Source organism: Tribolium castaneum, chromosome 1, assembly GCF_031307605.1.
Source record: "Tribolium castaneum strain GA2 chromosome 1, icTriCast1.1, whole genome shotgun sequence".
NCBI classification, from domain to species: domain Eukaryota; kingdom Metazoa; phylum Arthropoda; class Insecta; order Coleoptera; family Tenebrionidae; genus Tribolium; species Tribolium castaneum.
The window spans coordinates 14937213-14958573 of NC_087394.1; the positions used below are offsets into that span (position 1 = coordinate 14937213).

Sequence of the window (21361 nt, forward strand, 5' to 3'; positions counted from 1 at the left end):
AAAAATAGTTGTTTCTCAAACTTTCTTCATTTTTATAGAATATGTATGTGGTATTTAGGAAACTACCTCAGTACCAAACATACGATAAAAACAGGGAAATGTAATGAGACATCTTGTTACGTGCAGTCTTCCGCAGCTAAGGACCATTCAGAGATATTTTTATACTTCTGTGTAATAATAAAATTTTAAGAAATAAATTTAATCGTGATTTAGGTCAACAGAAAAATTGATTTTAACACATTGCCAAAATTTACGCCACCTCCCCACGTTATACATTTTTTCCTGCGGGAAATGTTATCAACGGTGGTTTGTGTATAAACCAGAAATTCGCCGAGTGAGGCGGTCGCCCTGAGTTATGTTGATTAAAATATTTGAGTTACTTCACCTACAGAAACACTTTTCTGCTGCGTAAATTTAACAGTAGGCATAAAAGTTTCAGCTTATTCAGGAGGTTGATCGACACCACTGAACTCTATGTAAATTTGACTAATAAACTGGAAGGGAACTAATTTGTGTTTAGCAAAAGCAAAAAAAAACGGTAGTGACGAACGCAGAAGAGCACAAGTTCGCTTGTTACTCACTACTTAAAATATTTGCTCTGTCTTAATGAGCACTTGCGATGGAATTGTCGACTCCTAACGAAATTAATTGCTCAGCTGATTTGTAAAATAATTTATTAACAACGAATTTTGAAACAAATAGCTAATGAAACGCTATTTTGCTCCAGAAAGCTAGTCTTACACGAAATAATGAGTGGCACTATCAGATTAATTCACGTATCATGGCTGCGAGAGATCAGTCAACGGTGCTTTAATTTGATATTAGGAACAAGATCGAAAGCACTTCAAAGAAATAATTATCTCTATTATGAAACAAATAATACACTTATTTGCTATTTAGGCGATTTTACGTAAGATTAATTGAACTTATGTAATTAGGCGGTAATTAAGTTTTAATTACATTTTCGGTAAGAAGTTTAAAACCGACAAAAGGAAAAAATTGTTATTGTAAACACTGAAGGTGTTTCAGTACGCTGTGTTTTGCTCGCAAAATAAAAAAGGAAAAATTCTCTGCGGTAATTTTATTTAGGTAAAAAGACCGTACTATGGTTTTAGTTTATTTACTTCATTATGCTCTAATTATTATTCCAAACAAATTGTAATTCAATACCGTAGCAGGATGCAAATTAATTTAATCAATTATGTTGCATAAATCAAGCATAAAAATTACCTAACAGCTTGTTTTCACTTTTAATTATTTATTTTCTTTGAATGAGGATATGATGCAGAAAATAATCGTCGTTTATGATGTTAATTAGGGAAAAGAAAAACAATATTTTTTTTGCAGCAAAATGATAATGAAAATTGTGGTATTTATACTATTACCTACGGAAGTAAGGCAACAATCTGAATTTGAAAAATCATTACCACCTTCAGAATGAAGTCAATGTAGATATAGATAATTGCGCGATTCCAGACTAAAGATTGAGATACATACAAGATCCTTATTATTATACAATGTTATAAACTATTTTTTAATATTTTTATTTATTTAAGTACAAAAAATTGCAAGAAAAAAAAGTTATTGGACGCTTCGAAAAGCTTCGAAAAACATGTAAACCAGAATATATCATTACAAAGAAATACAACAGAAGGGACTAGTTTGCGCTTTAGATCAACATATGGGTTTAAAAGAGATTATTTATAAACTTCTAATGCCCCCTGTCACTGGCTAATTGTGCACTTTGCCCTAATTGAAATAATTAAAACTACCTATATTATTATACGAGTTTTATAAGACGTTCTATAGAGGCACAAATGTTTTTGAAGCACGACGAAGGAGTGTTCCAATAGAATAATTGCCACCATTAAGTCCACGAGTGTTTTTTCTACTTTCTATTTTTGTTGTTTATTTTAACTTTTCAAAATCTGTTCAAGCTATTTCCTCTTAATTTTGTTAATTATTCTTTATCAATAAACGACTTGAGGCTGTTGAGAGCTCACACACTAAATTGCAGTGATGCAGTTAAAAATTTACTAAAAAGAGTTGCACAAAAGTTCTCTTTGTGAAACTACAATGTGTTCAAAAATGGCTGTTCATCAAGTCACCTGTGAATATTTGAACGTAGTGTGCCGCTTAGTTTAAATTGTGAGTTGTGAATGCAAAAAGGCTCTAAATTTAAAAACGAAAGAATACACAACAAATGTCACAGAAATATAAAACACAAATCAAGACAAAGCCTACACTTGAAACAACTTTGCCGAAAAATGTAAAAAAAGTGAGTAGAAGGTTAATTCAAAAATTTGCTAGAGATGACGGTACTTAGAAAGTACAATTAGTATTATTTGTGTGTGGACAAAGCGGCACATTGAATTTGAATTCCATAGTCGACTTGATAAACAACCATTTTTGAACACATTGTAGTTTCGGTTTCACAATGAAAAATTTATGAAACCAAAGTAGAAAAAAATATTAAATTTTTTGAAAACCGGTATCCACGGTATATTAATAAAGAATGGATGCAGAATTAAATTCTCTTTTACTTAGTAATGAAAAAAAAATGGCAGTTTATTTGAAGGAACTAAGTTATAAGTCCCTGAAGTTTACAAAACGTAATATTAGAATTTTGGGGTTCGTTTTTTTTTTAAAATGCATACACAAATAACATTTCAAAATATCTAAACATTATTAAATGATCGATTTTTGAAGCGGAGAGTGCAAAAAAACTAAATATTAGGTACAGTACACAAAAATCACAGATTATCGAATGGGCTCGTCCCGCAAATCGTGGATTTTGTTTTTATACCTAATGAAACTTCAGAGGAAAACAACACTATTTCTACGAGATCTATGCCCAAAAATTTACAAGAATGCCTAAAATTTCAAGTTATCGTGACGTCACAGGTCGAGAACCGCCTACTAGCTTTTTGGTTGGTTCACTAACCTGACGTAACACAATAACCGCAAAAACAAGTGCAGATCAAAAGTTAGGTTATGTTCATCTTTATATAACGTTTAGCGTGCTTTTAGTGGTGTGTGTAAGCAGTTATGTGATGACAATAAGCACACAGCATAAACAACATAAAAAATATAAAAATTAACCTAAATCGGTTTGTACAAATCATGAAAACCAGCGCCCAAGCCTTCTTTAATCATTCAATTGTTGAAAAAGGTGGAAATTCGTTTAAATAGTCGTATGCGTTTACAGTCAATGCACATGCGCGCTATGAAGTGGGATAGCTCGGCCTACTACGTCAGGCGATCACAAATTGTTTTTTTGGCCTTAATACTGAAAATCTATTCAAATAAAAAAATAAGAGTAATCTAATTCTGAATTTTCTAAAAATGCAGTTAAAAAAAGGCATTTACTACAAGATACAAGCTAACTTTAGGTCAACATAGCCTAAATTATACAGGACGAGTCTGCTCTAAGTATATTTTTTATATATTTTTTTTCTATACGTATGTTAATTTTTCAGGAACTAATTAATTATTATTAATTTTATAAAACTCTCTTTTTTTACATAAATTATTAAAGTTGCATTCCAAGCTCATTACGAAGATTTTTCGAACTTGGCCGAAGTGATTGTATCCATGGATATTTATAATTGCAAAGACTTTGACAAAACAAATTACGAGTAATGGATTAAAAACATTCATAGATACAACCACTTCGGCCAAATTCGAAAAATCTTCGTACTGAGTTCGGACCGCAGTTTTATAATTTATTTTAACAAAACCACTGAATTAAAAAACAATATTATTGACTTCAATGTTATTCTTAGGGTATAATCTTTTCCCAAAAAAATCGCCATAGTAGGGTGCCATTTGAAAGAAATTTTTTTTTAATAACTCGAAAACTAAAAGGAATTTTGAAAAGAAATATTCTTGAAAAGTGATCACATTTTTAAAGTAGTTGACGTACTAATCAGTTTTTTTTGTAAGGTATATAGTTTAGGCACAAAACGCTTGGATCCATACTTAAGCGTTTTAGTCCCAAAACAAAAATTACCAACTTCAATGAAGTTACCATTTATTTACCTACCTGGAAAAGGTCAAATTAGTCATGAATGAGTATTTGATAAATTAAATATGATAACCACAAGAAATTATTTTTTTGAAAGAAAAATAAAAAACAAAACAAAAAAACGATAAATTTTAGAAAACTTAAAAATTATCTCCGTTATTAAAAACATTTCACTAAGACGATTTAGGCTAAAACTCTTAAAAAGAATACATAGTACCTCGTATTAAAAGTATCCTCATCTTTGCGAACAACCAGTATTTGTACAAAAATCATGATCATTGATGTATTTTTATTTATAGTATCTTTACCTGTAATATTTTCAGAGGTTTAAATTTTTAATTACTTCCCGACACCGTTTTTTAATTAATGAGAACTGTTCACGTCGAAATAATTATTTCGGTTCTCTTTTTACATGCATGTATACAAATAGATAACATAATAAAAACATATATGTACCCAGTTAAAAATAAAAAATGTTTGGACATGTTGTGTAAACATACACCACAAAAGAGAACATTTGATTACGATTATTAAATGAAACATTAATTACATTATTCTGATTAGTAGGTAAAGCAATCAATCGATCTTTCTGTCTTATTATTATTAGTAGTCATTTCAGAGTTTTAATAAGACTTAAACGAAAAAACTGCAAATAGATCTACTTATAGCTCCATAGCTACACACCTATAACTTTTTTATATTTTTTGATTACATTTTGAGTAAAAATTCCAATTATTTGGTTATTAATATTTGAGACATAACATTTAACCAACTAAACTGAAGGAATTTTCTTAGATCATTTAATAAATTACCGAAATCTCGACATGTAAAAATGAATGAGAATTTTTTCGCAAGTGGAATTTTTTACACAGTTTAGATAAATTGCATTTTTTAAATAAATATCCAGTGACCACAGTCGACAGAAATATCAACAAATGAAAATTGAGTTCTGCCACTGACGGTATAAATTGGACGATTTCAGAATTTGAAAGTTTTGTTTTAAATAATTATATTTGCTGCCAACATACAAATCCCATTGTGAGCGCCGATTCATTTGAAGTTGAAATAAATTTCGCATAATTAATGAATAAACGGTGATAATTAATTCACTTTTAAATCTGTGAAAGGAAATGTTTTAAACAAATTTCCACTGAAGTACTCTTCAGTGGTCTGAAATGGCTTTTTTACCGCTAAGCGATTTTATTAATTTTAATTAATTTCTGCTCACCATTACAACAGTATAACAACTTGACGAGGAATCTTTTTTTTGTTGGCGACATTTAAACAACTGATGCTTTAAAGCAATATTTATATTTCGTGTCGAACAGGAGTAGAAATATCGCTCCTGAAAAAATTCAATTAATACGACGAAATATTGAAAAAATAAATTAGGAAAGAGCTACGAGTTCTTTTTCGTGTCGGAAGTTAAAATAAAATGACGTTATTAAACTTTTTGAATTAATTTAACTTTTATTAAATCCTGAAGTACATTTTATGGGACCGTTGTAATTAAATTGTTACAAAGCGATTTAGGAGTGTTTTATTGAGTTTCTTTATTTAATATGAAATTTTCTTATACTCGTAGCTATCGAAACGTTTCACTCAAGCGAAACTAAATATTTTTTATGTTTCTAATCAGTCACTCGTTCTGACAACGCAATGTTGATTTAGTTGAATAAAAATAAATCTCACAGGATCTCACCACCTTGCTTTTTTATTAAACTGATGACAAATGTGTGATAAATTGATGGAAATTTGTCTTCAGTTTTGTTTAGTTTTTCAATTGGGATGTAAAAAGAAACCTCGGCTTTATTTAATAGCTTTACCTATTTTAGGACTTTAATGAGGGGGAAGGGGCATTAAAGTCATTCATAAAAACAAACGTTTTTACTCGAACAAACATCATTTTCCAAATAAATCTACTACGAATTTATAAAACCATAAAAAGCTGATTGGATTAGTTTAGAGTTCTGCAAATAGAACAAATAGTCCGTAACAGAAATGGTTAATACTATTTAAACAAACTTGGGTTTGTAACAAAATACCTAATATTTAAACATCAAACATAAGGTGAACTCTAATGCATATTTCAAAGGCCATTATTCGCAACTTCGCATTCACGTTTAACGTAGGTTTTCATGTAGTTCCAAAATAAAACGCGCTTTAACCAAAAGTTCTCCATAACATGAACAATTTTGTTCGGGTGAAGTGCAACAGAATTATGTTGAAAATTGGTTTATTATTTACCTTTTAATAAGAACTGTAAAGCTGAAATTTTGTCATGTCGTAAGCTAGCAAATACAATACCAAAAAGGACGCAATTATTGCTTTTTTGGCCGTTTTGTGTTGTAAAACGAAATAACACATTCTTCCATTAAATAAGACCCGGGCCGCAGTTGTATGTCCGCTTCGCAATTAATCACTAGGATGGAAGATTAAAAATGAAAGATAAAATGACTAGTAACTTGGACGTAATGAGCACAAAAATTAAAATTCTTTCCAAGCTGTTAGCCCTCGAAAATATTTGTTTTGTGTTACAATTTATATAACTGAGCTTTTAAATTTTGTATTTCTCTTGAAATCTAAATTTCTAAATTGCAGTTATCGACTCTAAAGTGTGCATACACCATGTATTATAAACACGGTCAAACACAATTAGGTTTATTAAACGTATTACAAACAACTTGTGGATTCGAATGTTTTAAGTGGTTTATACTGGGTGGAGCGAAAAAATTCAAACACAGCAAAAATATCACTCGAGAGTGATTTTTCATATATCTAATCCAATCACACAAGATAAAATGTTAATACAGGGTGTATCAGAAATACGTATTTTAATTTTAACACGTAATAAAACTCATCAAATACAATATAACATTTTGCAAAATTTTTATTTATAAATTTTCACTGTTTTCCTCCTTTCTTTTGTGCAAACAAGCCGATCAATGTTTAGTAATTAGTTTGTATTCATAGTAACAATTTTCATTCTTGTTTTAAATTGTTTAAATTGTTCGTTTCTATTAAACGACAATAGTTCGACTCTTTTATTTTTGTACCCATAGGCGGGTACATGTTTTAGTATGTTACCTTTTTCCAAATTTTAAGTAAATTTTCGAATTTTTTATTGAAAAATTACAAATAGAAAAAATGTTTTATTTGTTGAGCTGTTACCTGTTAAAATTAAGACACGTATTTCTGATTCATCCTGTATATATATACCTTATAGACACAACAGACGAATCTTGTTTGTATACAGGGTAAGTTTATTAATTATATCTTAAAATCTTAAAATCTAATAATCGCAAAGAATTCACCATTTTCTATTAAATACGTTATCTTATATTTTTCTTTATGTCTATGAATTTTTTCAGAATTTTTCTAGTAATTTTTATAACTAATATTAAATAATTAATGAATTTATTAATTACTACATTAATTAGCTGCAAAAAATTGTGGTTTTGTGATACAAATCCGAAAAAAATTTTTCACTGAAAGCAATTTTTTAAGCATCTTTGTTCTAAAATAATATAAGAAATAGTAAAATTTTGATAAATTAATATTATTATATTTAATTATTAGCCATGCAGTTTCTTAGTGTCCATTGTGGTGCAACTCTTGGCATTAACTTTTAAATAAGTTGTCACGGAAACGGCTTAGTCTTTTATACTACAGTGGTTTTTTAAATACAGGGTCGCTAAAAAGTATGGGTACAGTTAAATACTATAAAAACTGTTTATCAAAACTTATTGAAATTTAGTATATGTTTAAGAATAGATAATTTCTATCGTTTTAGATGTTTATCAAATTTCCATCTTCATTTGTTCTTAGGATACAAGGCTAGCTTGACTTTTTTTAAAAATGGCAACAAGGGTCGAATTTAATATTTTTAAGAAGAGAATTTGATCTGAGTTCTTTGGTGTAACACATGCATACCTTAATTTAATCGAAACTTGAAACAAAAAATTTTGGACTAATAAAATTTTGAAAAATGTAAAATTTTGTTAGCTTTGAAAATGTTGTCTTTATCTATCGTTAGCTTTTTGCTGCTTAAACATTGACCAAAAAATAAGTAAAAGTTAAATTCAATTGTTAAAATAACATTTTTAACGGAAAAAACACGTTTTAATTAAAAAAAAATTAAACGGGAAAACCATGATTTTTATGCTACAAGAGATGTTTAAAATGATTTCTACTATCTTCTTGGCTTTCGGTCGCCATGAGCAACCAACATGAGAATTTTTTTTGCTCAGTTTTATTTGAACGTACTGTTGTTAAACTAATTATCGCACCCAAGTTGATTTTTTGGCTAATATACAAGTGATAGATCGCTAATAACAGTATTTTCAAAACTAACTTATAAATTTTTGAATTGTTATTTTTTACCTCTTTATAAAAATATAGTAAAGTATTATGTTACATTACTGAATTCAGAAAAAATGCTCTTTTAAAATTAATTAAATTTGACCTGTCATGTCATTTAAAAAATCAAGTTAGCCTTGTTATCATCCTCACAACAAATGGAAATAGAAATTTGTCAGATGATAGAATTGAAACCCTTTTATCTGTTTTCTAAATTTCAAAGTTCTTTGTAAAACCGTTCTGAGAATATTTAACTGTATCTATACTTTTCAACGACCTGTATAAAAACAGGTATAATAAATTTTAATTACAACAAAGAGTTGAAAAATTCTGAAAAAATTCATAAATATAGCGAAAAATATCAGTTATTTTACAACAAACGCTGAATTCGGTGCGACTATTAGTTTTTGAGTTATACCTACTTTTAGGAGACTCACCCGGTATAGGTATAGTTACCCACGCATGTGTAATCAGACTATAACTTTTCTGGTATTTGCGATATTACCTTGCCGTTTTTATTTACTACCTAGATTTACTTCTAGCTCAAAAATTTAAAATAATTTTATTATACACAGGGTGTTGTATACAGGGTGGTGAACCAAAGTTCTTTGTGTTTTAATAAATTTTTATATAATTAGATTTTACGTAAAGAAGCAATAGAACTTTGTGTAAACTATTATAGGTTTATCAGTTTCCTTTTGGGAATTTTTCAACTTTTTGTTATGAAAAAACAACTTTTGAAAAATTATTGCAAAGCAAAAAATGCAAAATATTTTCCGACAAATTAGCTAAAGAAAAAGTTATAATACCGCAATTAGCATGCAGATAGTGTACTGTAGGCTGTGCCAAAACGCAAAAAGGTGAATAACTTATTTTTTTCAAATGGGACAAAAGTCGACTATTTGCCAAAGTATTCTAAGTTTTTAAGATAAGAGATAGACTATAACAGATTATACCATGAGATTGAAATTGTTTTTTATTACAGCAAGCTACGTTTGCGGAACTTTGGTCACAAATTAGCCATTTATTTACGGCTGCACTTTTGAGGTTATGTTGTCTTGTGCTGGATTTACACAGCACAAAAAGTGGCTAAAGTTACATTTCACTTTCAAGGCTTGCTCCAATTGAGTACATTTTCGATCTCATGGTACAGAGTCCCATTATTTTTTTCACATAGAATCTAATTACGCTAAAATGTATAACGTATTCCATTTTAAAAATGTTTTAGATGACAATGGGTTTACAACTGTGATTGCAACTCCAATAAACTTCTACCAGAATTCATTTTCTTTTTCAATTACTTAATAAATATTTCAAATTGGTTTTCATATAGGGGAGCATTCCATATTTTATAGAAAAAGGGAAATATGTAATGAGTATGTGATGCACCTGTTTAATCTAAACATTTAATAAATTAATGAACATTTTAAAAGTCTCACAATGCTTGTTTAAAATATTTTTTACTGTTTTAATGTCAGAACAGATTTTTCATTACAAATTAATCAAGATTGATTTATCAAATAACTACCTTAAAGAGTATCGAATCGTCATTAAATTTTAATACTTTAGGTTAAAAATAACCTCAGTTATCCAAATCTTATAGAAGTAGGTCTTTTTTTACATCCGTAAAAGCAATGACAAGTATAAGTGAAAGTTATACCAGACCATCATAGTAATAAGAATTTTTTGCTTATTCTTATGTGTATTAGCTTATGTGTATTTTATACAATTGTCTGAAGTTTAAGTTTAATTTGTAAAAAAATTGTACATTATTCTATTTTATTGCAATAGTAATACAATGTACATTGTACTACCTGTTGCTTTACATAAAAGACCAAACAATTCTAAATTAATTTTCCTACTCAAAAATACTATTTTTTTTTGGGTTGCAAGCTTGTATATGTATTACAGTTCGAAATTGTACTGAATTGGGACAATATAATTCATCATAATGTGACTAATTTTCCTTTAATACTTGTAGTATGGATATTAGCCAACTAAACTTCAGGCAATACAAACACTACACCTTCATTTCTTTGCCTTCTATTTAAATATTGATGCACCAACATTTATTATTTATGTTCTCAAATAATAGCTGTAATGATGATAATAACTCATTCTACTCTAGTTTTTAATAATTAATGCAGTTCACATCGCTTACATTTTATTAATCTCTCCTTGAATTTTGTCGTTGTTTCAAATCCATCACTTTAATCAACCCAAATAAAAAAACGACGGTTCTATGTAGGTGGCGTCGTTTTGTTCCCATTTGTCCACGTAATCTCGGCCAACTTCCTAGCTATTCAGCAATGCTAAACTTGTCTAATTTCATTATGCGGTCAGCGAAACTCAGGTTTGTTCAAATTCCGACGATCCAAGTCATAAAATTAATAACGATTAAACATTTCGATATAAACAACAGTATTCTGCATAATACTATATTTTATTACACTTGCAGTAGAAATAGTAATTAGCACATTTAATAAGCAAGTACGTAAAGTTATTAAAATAAAATTGTCATCTTACAAAGGTAAAGAGTCAGTTCAAAAACAAAATTAGACGAAAAGAACGTAACCTAAAGAATGTCTATATTGCGCTGCATTTTAGTAGACTGAGGAGGAAAACAAATTACTGTAATTAAATTAGTGTACACAGTAGGAGATATGAAGTTGTTGTAAATACCGAAAGCGAAGAGATGAATCCTGTCTTTAACTACGTATATTTATTGGCACTTAAATGTTTTAAACCTTTTTCTTTGCGTAATAATAATAATTTTAAAATTTATTTGTCACCTGACGATAAATAAAATGTTAAATTTTTAGTAATTAACTTTTTTTTACAATTGTTATGTTAAACACGTCTAGCTTACTGTACAATGTGTTTAAAAATGATTGTTCATCAAGTCACCTATAAAATTTGAACGTAATGTATCGCTTAATTTAAATTGTGATTGACGTCAAAGTGACAGATCCGACAAAATAAAGCAACAAACGAAAAATACACAAGAAAAAAACTCACGGAAATATAAAACACAATTAAGACAAACCTTACACCTGAAACAACTTAGCCGAAAAATGCAAAAGTGAGTAAAAAACTAATTCAAAGATTTCACAGTACAACTACAACAGTCATTTAGACGAAGCGGCACATTGAATTTGAATTTCATAGTCAACTTGATGAACAACCATTTTTGAACACATTGTACATGATTCTCATCTAGTTAACTTTGAAATTGGTTTACATGGAAAAAAATTTGTGCCGCTCTGCTCAGTTGAATCACCTGTCAATAAATGTCAGATCTGTCAGTTGAGAAATTCAATTAATTTCTTTTGAAATTTTCGTTAAAATGCAACTAAATTGTTACCGTGCAAGAAAACACTTTTATTATCGAATCTTATTTCCGGATTGGAGCTTTAATAAATGGAGAATGGTAATATTATATGTCTAAATGCCCATCATTAGGTGTATGAAGCGGCATTTTCTGATTTTACATGAGAAATTCAAAAACGACAAGATGAAAATCAATAAAAAACATATTGTATCTATGGTAAAAAGCATGGAACGTGTCTCACACTTTTTAAATTAGATTTGTTGATTTTTCTTTATTTCTTTATAAATTTCAGGTATTCTTTGAATAAAATCTTTAACAAAGATTTATTACATTCATGCAAATTGCTGCTATGTCATCAGATGTTTGAATGCATTTTTGCTTAAATACATTTATTTTCAAACATTTATCGTTTAAAGTTTTTGGATTTTTTAATTTGATTCCCTAAAATACATTGATTTTTGGCGATTTCTAGCTTTAAAACAAGGAAAAGAGCTTAGGGATACCGCAAATTGTCTTTGTGGTAAAATTAATAATAAGTTAATTTTTGACCAATTCCACCTGAAAAACCAGCAAATTACTGAAAAATTTGCTCAATTGGCGTTATTTTCGAAAACGACAATTTTCGTACTTTTTTTGCTGAAATAAGGTTGAGCGTCAACGATTTCTGGCTGAAAAACCAGCTTATCGCCTGGAAAATAGCTCAAATCGCCTTTTGTGACTTACAATGACGATTTTAGCACTTGCTTTGCTGAAATGCATTTATGTTCAACAATTTCTCACTTAAAAACCACCAAATCACTTGGGAATTGCTGAAATCGTCTTATTTCTCGCTTCAAACTACCAACTTATTAGTTTGGAGTAAGTCAAATCGACTTAGGTATTTTGACTGAAATTGACGATCTTCGCATTTGTTTCGCTCAAAATATGTTTATATTTAACAATTTCTAATTTACAAGCCATCAAATCACCTGGAAATGATTGAAATTGTTTAGTTTTGACTAAAAACAATGATTTTATCATTATAGATCACCAAATTAGCTGCGAATAGATAAAAAATTTTCTTTAAGCTGAAAACGATAATTTTCGCACTTGTTCTGCTGAAATACATTGATTTTCAACGAATTCTTGTTTATAAACATCCTAGACATCCAAGAACTTTAAGCGTTTTTGTATGAGTGTTATTCCATTTTTTTTTGTTGGAACATGTTAACTTAAAATACGTTGCTATGGGAAACGTGTTTTAAAATTGTGAAAACACGTTGCTATGAGAAAATAGGAGTGTGTTTACAAAATAGGATTCAGATATTAAATATTAAATATTTCTTTTCTTGTTTTGATTTGTTTTTGTTTATCACATTAATTTATTTTTTGTTGTTAAACATGATTATAATTATTTTATTTGCATGTATTTTCTTTTGTTTGGGTTAAGTTGGAGTAATTTCAGTTAGACTTCGCCCATAATAAAGACTATTATTATCTACTATATCTCGAAAACTAATAATCGTACAGAATTCAGCGTTTGCTCTAAGTACTTTACATTTATATACTTTATATTTGCTATATATTTTAAGTACTTTACTTATTATATGTTATTGTGTGATAAAAATTCGTCACTCGCTCCAAAAAAATAATTAAATAAGTAAGAATTAAAAATTCAAATTATAGTATATGTATTATGTACAATGTATAAAGTTTTATAAATAATGTCATTTTAGTAAGGAATTTTATTAATCACAACCGTATCATGTAAATAAAATGTGTGTTTATAAAACAAGTTTTCTAATATATACTTTTTCTACGACAAAAACAAATTGGAAATTAATTTATTTTTTGCCATTAAAAAAATTGATGAGCTCGGAACGTTATTTTAATAATTCATTTAAAAAACACTGGTTTAAAAACAATACTATTAGAAGTCAATTTTAGAGCAGATAATCTTTTACCAAAAGTGGGTTGCCATTAAAAAACTTGTTATTTTTATACTAAGTGTGCAAAACGAGAATTTTTTGAGCTTGAGAATGTTAGGTTTCTTATCGAAACTTTTAAGTAGAGATAAAGATTACTTTCGAAAGCACTAAAATTAGTATGAGTATAAATAGAATGAGTGCCACAATTAAGTCGTGTAAAACAAGTGTAACTTACTATTTTTTCCACTTTCTATTTTCGTTGTTTGTTTTTATTTGCTTAACTTATCAAAATCTGTTCAAACTATTTCCTTTTAATTTTTTCAATTATTCTGGCTTTATCAATAAACGACTTAGCACCTAGCCTAGCACTGCCAATACAACTCCTAAAAATGTACTAAAAGGAGTTGCACAAAAATGAGCTTTGTGAAACTACTTTAAGTTTCACAATGAACAATTTGTGAAACCAAAGCAGCAAAAATATTTTTTTAATAATTTAAAAACTAAAAGGAATTTAATATTTTTTTTTGAAAAAAGATCACATTTTCAAAGTACTTGATGATATCCTAATTGTTTTTTTTGTACAACACATAATTTTAAGCACAAAATCCAAACTTTTGCCTAAATCTGTATATGTAACACAGAATATTAGTTTTCACAAAAATCAAATATTGCAACCTACTTCAGTCTAAAAAATGCACTTACTCAAAAAACAATATGAAGGAAATAGGTAGCGAGTTGCATATTTTCAATGCAAACATTTAATAAATTACTGAACCTTGAAAGCTTGTTTACGAAACTTTTTTACGAATAAATGCACTTTTCTGTTATAATGTGAAAACAGATATCTTGCAAAAAAATCCAGTAAAGGGTAATGCTCTTCTTTTGAACGAATTAAAGTGTTTTTCTTTAGGTTTTTCTCTTTCCTATTTCATGTTTACTTCGCACTCTGTTTACTTGAGATAGGAAATACATAGTTTTGAGAAATTGTGAAATATAATTGACAAAAGTCGAAAACCAAAACAAAAACACTGTTTTCTCCTTGTTAATAAAACTAACGAAAACGTTTAATATACAGGCTGGTCCAACCCAGCTCCCGTCTTCTGTAGCTTAGTTATTATTAAAGTTGGAGTTTTGATATTTTGTAAATCTTATTTATACTCCAGGGCACATTTCAGGAAATTATTTTTGATTATACAGAGTGTCCAAGAAATGGTATCACGTCATAATGAATTTTTTAACGGCATGCTATTATTTTTTTGTGCTCATTATTATACCTTTTCAGCTTTTTACAGGTCCCTAAAGTTTTTTTAATCGCTTTAGGGATTACTGTTAAAAAATTTAAACCAAAAAAAAAATTGTTTTACACTTTTAGTCTTAAAAATTTATAAAAAATAAAAACAGTGCTCTTTTGAAGACATTATTACTACGTAAGTACTACAGGGTGTTTACAATTTATTTTCTTTTTTTATTTTTAAAGCCTCCTGTGTTCGATGCAGAATTAATAAACGAACACCTTATTTTATTACAATCTTAACATAAATCTTAACACATTCAGTTATTGGCCAACAACTTGTTTTGACAGCTATTTTATTGACAAGTTTAATGAATATGAATTATTTTTAATCATCCGATGCGGAATTAAAAAAACAATTTTTTTTAATTAAAGGTGTAAAATCGAATTTTTTTGGTTTTTATTTTTTAACAGTAATCCCTGAACCGATTTGAAAAAAAATAGGAACATGTAGGAAGCTAAAAATATATCATAATAATATATAAAAAATTATAGCTTGTCTTTAAAAAATATGATTATGAATTCATACATTTTAGGGACACTCTGTATAGTCAAAAATATTTTCCTGGAATGTGTCCTAGAATATAAATACCACCTACAAAAAACAAAACTCTAACTTTAAATAATAACTGAGCTACAGAAAACGGGAGCTGAGCTGGACCACTCTGTATTACTGTTGACTATTGTGTTGATTTATTAAACCAGAACTGGAAAAAAGTGTTTGCTAGAGTAACTCTAACCTTGCACACATTTTTTTAAGAAAGTTTGCGAGATATAAAGGATGCTAAACCACTCATTCTTTCATCAAGAATATCGCTGACCACGACCGAAGATAGAAGCACCAAGAGTTACAATTTATTACCCAGTTAAATCATTCAGTTCGGAACGTTTATATCTCACAGCTCTACAAGTCGACAAATCAATGACACTTAACGTTACTTTCCCCCTTCCCTTTTCCATTTTAATATTTGTTTCTCCCCCAGTAACAAGAAGCTAGATTTGGTTCAGTACAGATTATAGTAAAAGCCAACAATAAATCGTTTTTATTGACACATAAAAAAGATAGCAGTTTTATTTGCGAGAGTTCTTTTCTTTTAGTCGTTTCGGAATGACACCCATGTTGCTAATCGTAGCGAACTGCTCAGTCCCTAAACTTTCATAATATTGACGATAATAAACTCCTGAATTTTAAGCAGGGCCTGATGGCATTGCCACTTTACACAACAATGGCAGAGCATCTCTGTTATCTTAAAATAAATGTGAAATATTTGCACAAATATGAGGTGAAAAAGTTTATTGCACGAATTAAATTAGCTGTCAACGATGGCCACCGCAGTTCGAAATTACCATGCAAATTCACTTATTCGGCCACTGGAAGCCAAAGCATTTCATTTCCAATAGAGGAAATGTGCGTTATGCGTTTGCAGCAGCACTTTTGCCCAACACATGATGAAACAGAATAAAATTGCATTAACTTTCTTCTGTGAGAGCACTAGGCCACATTTATTAACAAGCTCACACCCTTTTTACGTTTAAAACATGCATATTGTGTACGATATTATTTAAAGTTTGGAAATTAATAATTTTCGAGTGTTAAATTACACTCAGCACGTTAGGAATGCGTTAATAAAATTATACGACATCATAAAAAAGTCGGCGTGTCTAGACTCACAAGTATTTTTATGAAATATTAAGAAGAAAGGTGCTGAATTATTAGGGATGGGGTATTAAAAATGTAATAAATTAGGGGCATAAAAGTGTAAAGACACTTACAATTTGATAATAACTAACCGTATTTTCGTGCAGTTTTTGCTACGTTTGCCAGTTCCGGATAATTAAATAAGTGGTTGTGCTATTAGAGGTAGCAAAAATTATGAACATGAAACATTAATTTTCGAATACTTTAGCTCTGCAAGCTTTAATTATAACCTGCTTATCATTTAATTACAAATTTGCGTTTTGTGCATGAATGTTCTAGCCCGGCGCATCCACCAAAACTGATTGCTCGAATAATAATTATAATTATTAAAATACGGGGTGCTCAAAAACTGGCGCACCAACTCAGTGGTACGTTATTGAGAAGCAAGTGCAGATTACGGGAAAAATGTTGAAAAAATCCATAAAGTCATATTTTAAAAAATCTGGAGCTACAAACTTATTGTGTTAACTTCTTTAGTTTTCATTATTTTTTAATGTTTTTATGTTTCACACTAGGTAATCGTTCCCTAACAAAACGATGAATAATTATTTTTAAATTTTCTATCAGACTTTAACAGTTTCTTTAATTTAAAAAATTAAAATTCATCAAAAAAATCACAGTGTGTAGATGAGCCAACACTGGGAATTATTTCCTAGGAAACCGTTTCAAAAATAATTTATTTTTATTGTTGATCAAATTCTATTACGATCGTGACAGTTAGACAACGTTGCCACATATCATTTATTTAAAATCCGTTATTTATCAATAACTTTAATACAAAGAATTTTTTTACTATTTTTACCTTTAAATGTAACCAGTTCTCTACCACACACCATTGAGTTGGTGCGTCAGTTTTTGAGCACGCTGCACTTGTTGGATGGCTTATTACGAAATTTTTATTGAGTGTTTTTATAGCAGCAAATGTAATAATAATAACACTAGTTTACAAAAAAATGTATTCTTTTACCAAAAGATAATTTATACTGATTTTGTTTTCTATCTATTCGCAGATAAAATAGTTATTTTAGTCACATTTGTCTATCACGTCTAGGTTTTTGATACATTTACTAAAAGCTCAAACAAGTTTTGTTTTGTTTGTGGTAATATTTTTGTAATAAAAGCTGGGAAACTTAGGCAAATGCTAAACGTTTTTTCATAAAGATTTAAAGACTTATAAAAGGAGGTAACCAACATTTTTGGAATAAAAATATGTTATTTGTTTAAAGATAAACTAACCTTGATAGTACATTTTTGATGTTGCAAAAATTGACAAATATTCAGACTTTATAATGAATATTTAAAAAACTTGACGACCTAATTTTTTCGACTTCTGTATCAGATCTAGGATTAATTATTCTACCGATTAACATTGGTTTTATCTGTTGAGTAAAAAACACTGTTAACTAGTGTAATAATAAACCGTTTTTATTTGACTTATGATAAGTACAACGTGGAAGGCGAAATAGCAATTGCTAGTGCTATTCAAAGTAAATAAATAAATAAATAATAAAATCAAAGAATTGTACGAAAATTGCACCCAACTAAAACTAAAAATAAGAAAAAACTATTTAAGAAAAAGAACGGAAAATAATACAACAATAAAATAACAAAAATCAAAAACAATGGTGCGAAAAATTATGAACTAGAAAAATATGACTATAGTTTATTGGCAAAATTGTTTATCGAAAATTTTTCTGTCAAGCGTTGTATAACTTTATTGTAATCACAGAAACTTAATGGCAACTTTTTCTTAAATAAAATAATTCACAAAGATAGGTTCTATTGAGTCGAAATGTTTAAAATACAAAATATTGTAATTGGAATATAGAATTTTTAATGCAATGAAAACCGCTTTACATTCAAATGACGTGTTAAATGTTAGAGGTAGTTATTTTTATATTACCAATTTTGAGATTCATTTTCGAGTTTTTTTTGTGGAAGTACAAACATTTGCTCGCATGTAAATTCAATCCAATGCGATTAGACAATGCAAAGGCATGATTATTTACATAATATACAGATATAATAACATGAGATCGAAAATACACTGAATTTGAGCAAACTGTGCCTGCGAAACTTTAGTCACATTTTAGACGCTTATTTATGGCCGCACTTCTGAGATTATGTTGGCTTATGCTGGTTTTCCACAGCATAAGATGTGGCTAAAACTACACTCACTTTCAAGGCTTGCCCTAATTGCATATATTTTCGATCTCATGTTATTTCTGCGCAAAAAAATAAAAATATAAGTGGTCCCAAAATTGTACCTTGTGGAACACCAATTGTAATATTACCTGTTCTTCATTGGGAAGGATCTTTAGTAACAATTTGTCAGATACGAATGAAAAAAAAAGTTACATTTGCGTGGAACCCATAAGAAGATAAGAATTATGCCCGTAGAAGTGACAAATGTACACAAATGTAACATTTATCTAGTGGCTGTTTAATCAAAAAAGTTCAAGTTAGCACCTAACTAAAATTTTCGACAAATTATACCATTTAAAATTGGAGTATGCTATTTCTGTTTCTACCTAATGTTTAAATAATTTTTAAATTAAAATTAATTTGACAAAAAAAGGTGTACGCTTCAATTTAAAGAAATGTATATTATTGTTGTCGTCTATATTCTTTCATAATTTTAAACCATTGTGGTGCAAATAGCGTACTCTTGGCATTAACTATTATATGAGTTGTCATGGTAACAGGTTAGTCATTTGCACAACAATGGTTTTTATGAAAGTGAACCGAAAGTAGAGAAATGAAGAAAAATATTGCCTTTTTGATTTATGGCTTTGGTATTGATTATTGTTTATAACATGAGATCGAAAATAAACTGAATTAGAGCAGGTCGTGCCTGTGGAATTGTAGCCAAATGTCAAAAATTGACAGATCAGGATTTTTCAAAAACTCATACCATAATACAGACTGATCCAGAAATACTGAGTCTGTTGGCAACACATTTGAAAGTATTTGTGCTCGTAATTTGCAACACTGTAACCGAATTCTATTTCTCTTGACAATTATTTAACGTACAACCCCACAAGAATGTTAAATTGTTGTTAACTGGATGAGTGCTCCATTGGTATCCTTAAAAATTTAAGTCCAGTGTTGCCAACAGACTCAGTATTTCTGGATCAGTCTGTATAATAATCATAAATTATTTCGAAATGGTGTTAACCACTCTACATTGCAAAATGCTAATCTAACAAGTGAAAAAAATGGGGAGTGGAAATATTCAATTATGTCTATCAGAATTTTAGGAGAAATTTCACTGAGAATCTTCTAAACGATTATTTGCTATCATAAAAACAGTATTTCTGGACATCTTCTTAGTCTTCTCTACTGTTTTTTTCAACACGATGTTTTGAAAAAAAAATGTGGCTTGCTTCAATTCAGTGCATTGTCGATCTCATGATAGTTACTTTAACAAACGGACACAGGGCTAATAAAAAAATATGTATTACGGGATTTTAAAAGGGGTCATTAACAAAATTACAGAGCGGATTTGTTTAAAAAAAAATCTTTAGGCTTAGTGTTCTAAGAGCCTACTTGTGATTTTTATAATAAAAGCAACTTCGTGATCTGACGAGTTCTCATTTGTAGTCCTATCTTATAAGTCTTTTTTCTCTTTGATATTTGGATTGTATGAAAGTTGAAAAGCATATACAGGGACGCTAAAAAGTATGGATACAGTTAAATATTACAAAAACTATTCATCAAAACTTATTGAAATTTGGTATATGCTTAAGAGTATATAAATTCTATTGTTTCAGATGTTTATTAAACTTCTATCTCCATTTGTTCTTCGGATACAAGGCTAACTTGATTTTTTTTAAATAGCAACAGGGTCAAATTTAATATATTTAATATAAAATTCTATGGTATAACACATGCATGCCTTAATTTAATTGAAACTTAAAAAAAATTTGAAAATTTCGAAAAATGTATTTTTTTTAGTTTTGGAAATGTTGTCTTTATCTATTGTGTGCTCTTTGTTGTTTAAACGTTGACCAAAAATAAGTAAATGTTAAAAATAATTGTTAAAATAACACTTTAACTGAAAAAGAACTCGTTTTAATAAAAAAAAATTAATCAAACACAAAATTCTTGCTACAAAAAATGTTCAAAATGATTTCCACTAGTTTTTTAGCTTTCTGTCCCCATGATAAAACAACTTTAGATTTTTTTTCGCTCAGTTTTACTTAAATGAACCATTATTAAACTTATTGTTGCACCCAAAATTAATTTTGGCTAATATACAAGTGACAGATATCGCTAATAACAGTATTTTCAAAGCTAACTTAGTTTTATTATTCCTGAAAATTTTTGAGTTTTAATTTTTCTACTTTTTAATATAAGTAAAGGTGGGTATTATTTTATATCATTGAATGCAGAAAAAAATTATTTTTTGAAAATGATTAAATTTGATCCGTCGTGCCATTAAAAAAAAATTAAGTTAGCCTTGTATTTTCAAAACAATTGACGATAAAAATTTGAAAAAGTTCTCAGATGATAGAATTTAAACACTTTTAACTGTTTCCCAAATTTTAAAGTTTTCTATTAATCCATCTTAAAAATATTTAACTGTATCCATACTTTTTAACGACCCTGTGTAAATAAAAGGTTGGTTCATATCTGGTAGCAAACTGACAGTGACATAAAAAGCTCTTGAAACGCACCCACTTGATTAAGATAATGAAATATTACATGAGCGTGCATTTTTTTTCGAAAATATACTTTGTTGTTA

General features: G+C 28.9%; 1 protein-coding gene across 11 annotated transcripts in view; it reads left to right on the forward strand.

Annotated features, from left to right (window-relative positions):
• Mp (Multiplexin) overlaps positions 1-21361 on the forward strand; it is a 248949-nt gene that overhangs the window by 169346 nt on the left and 58242 nt on the right. The window lies entirely within an intron of this gene.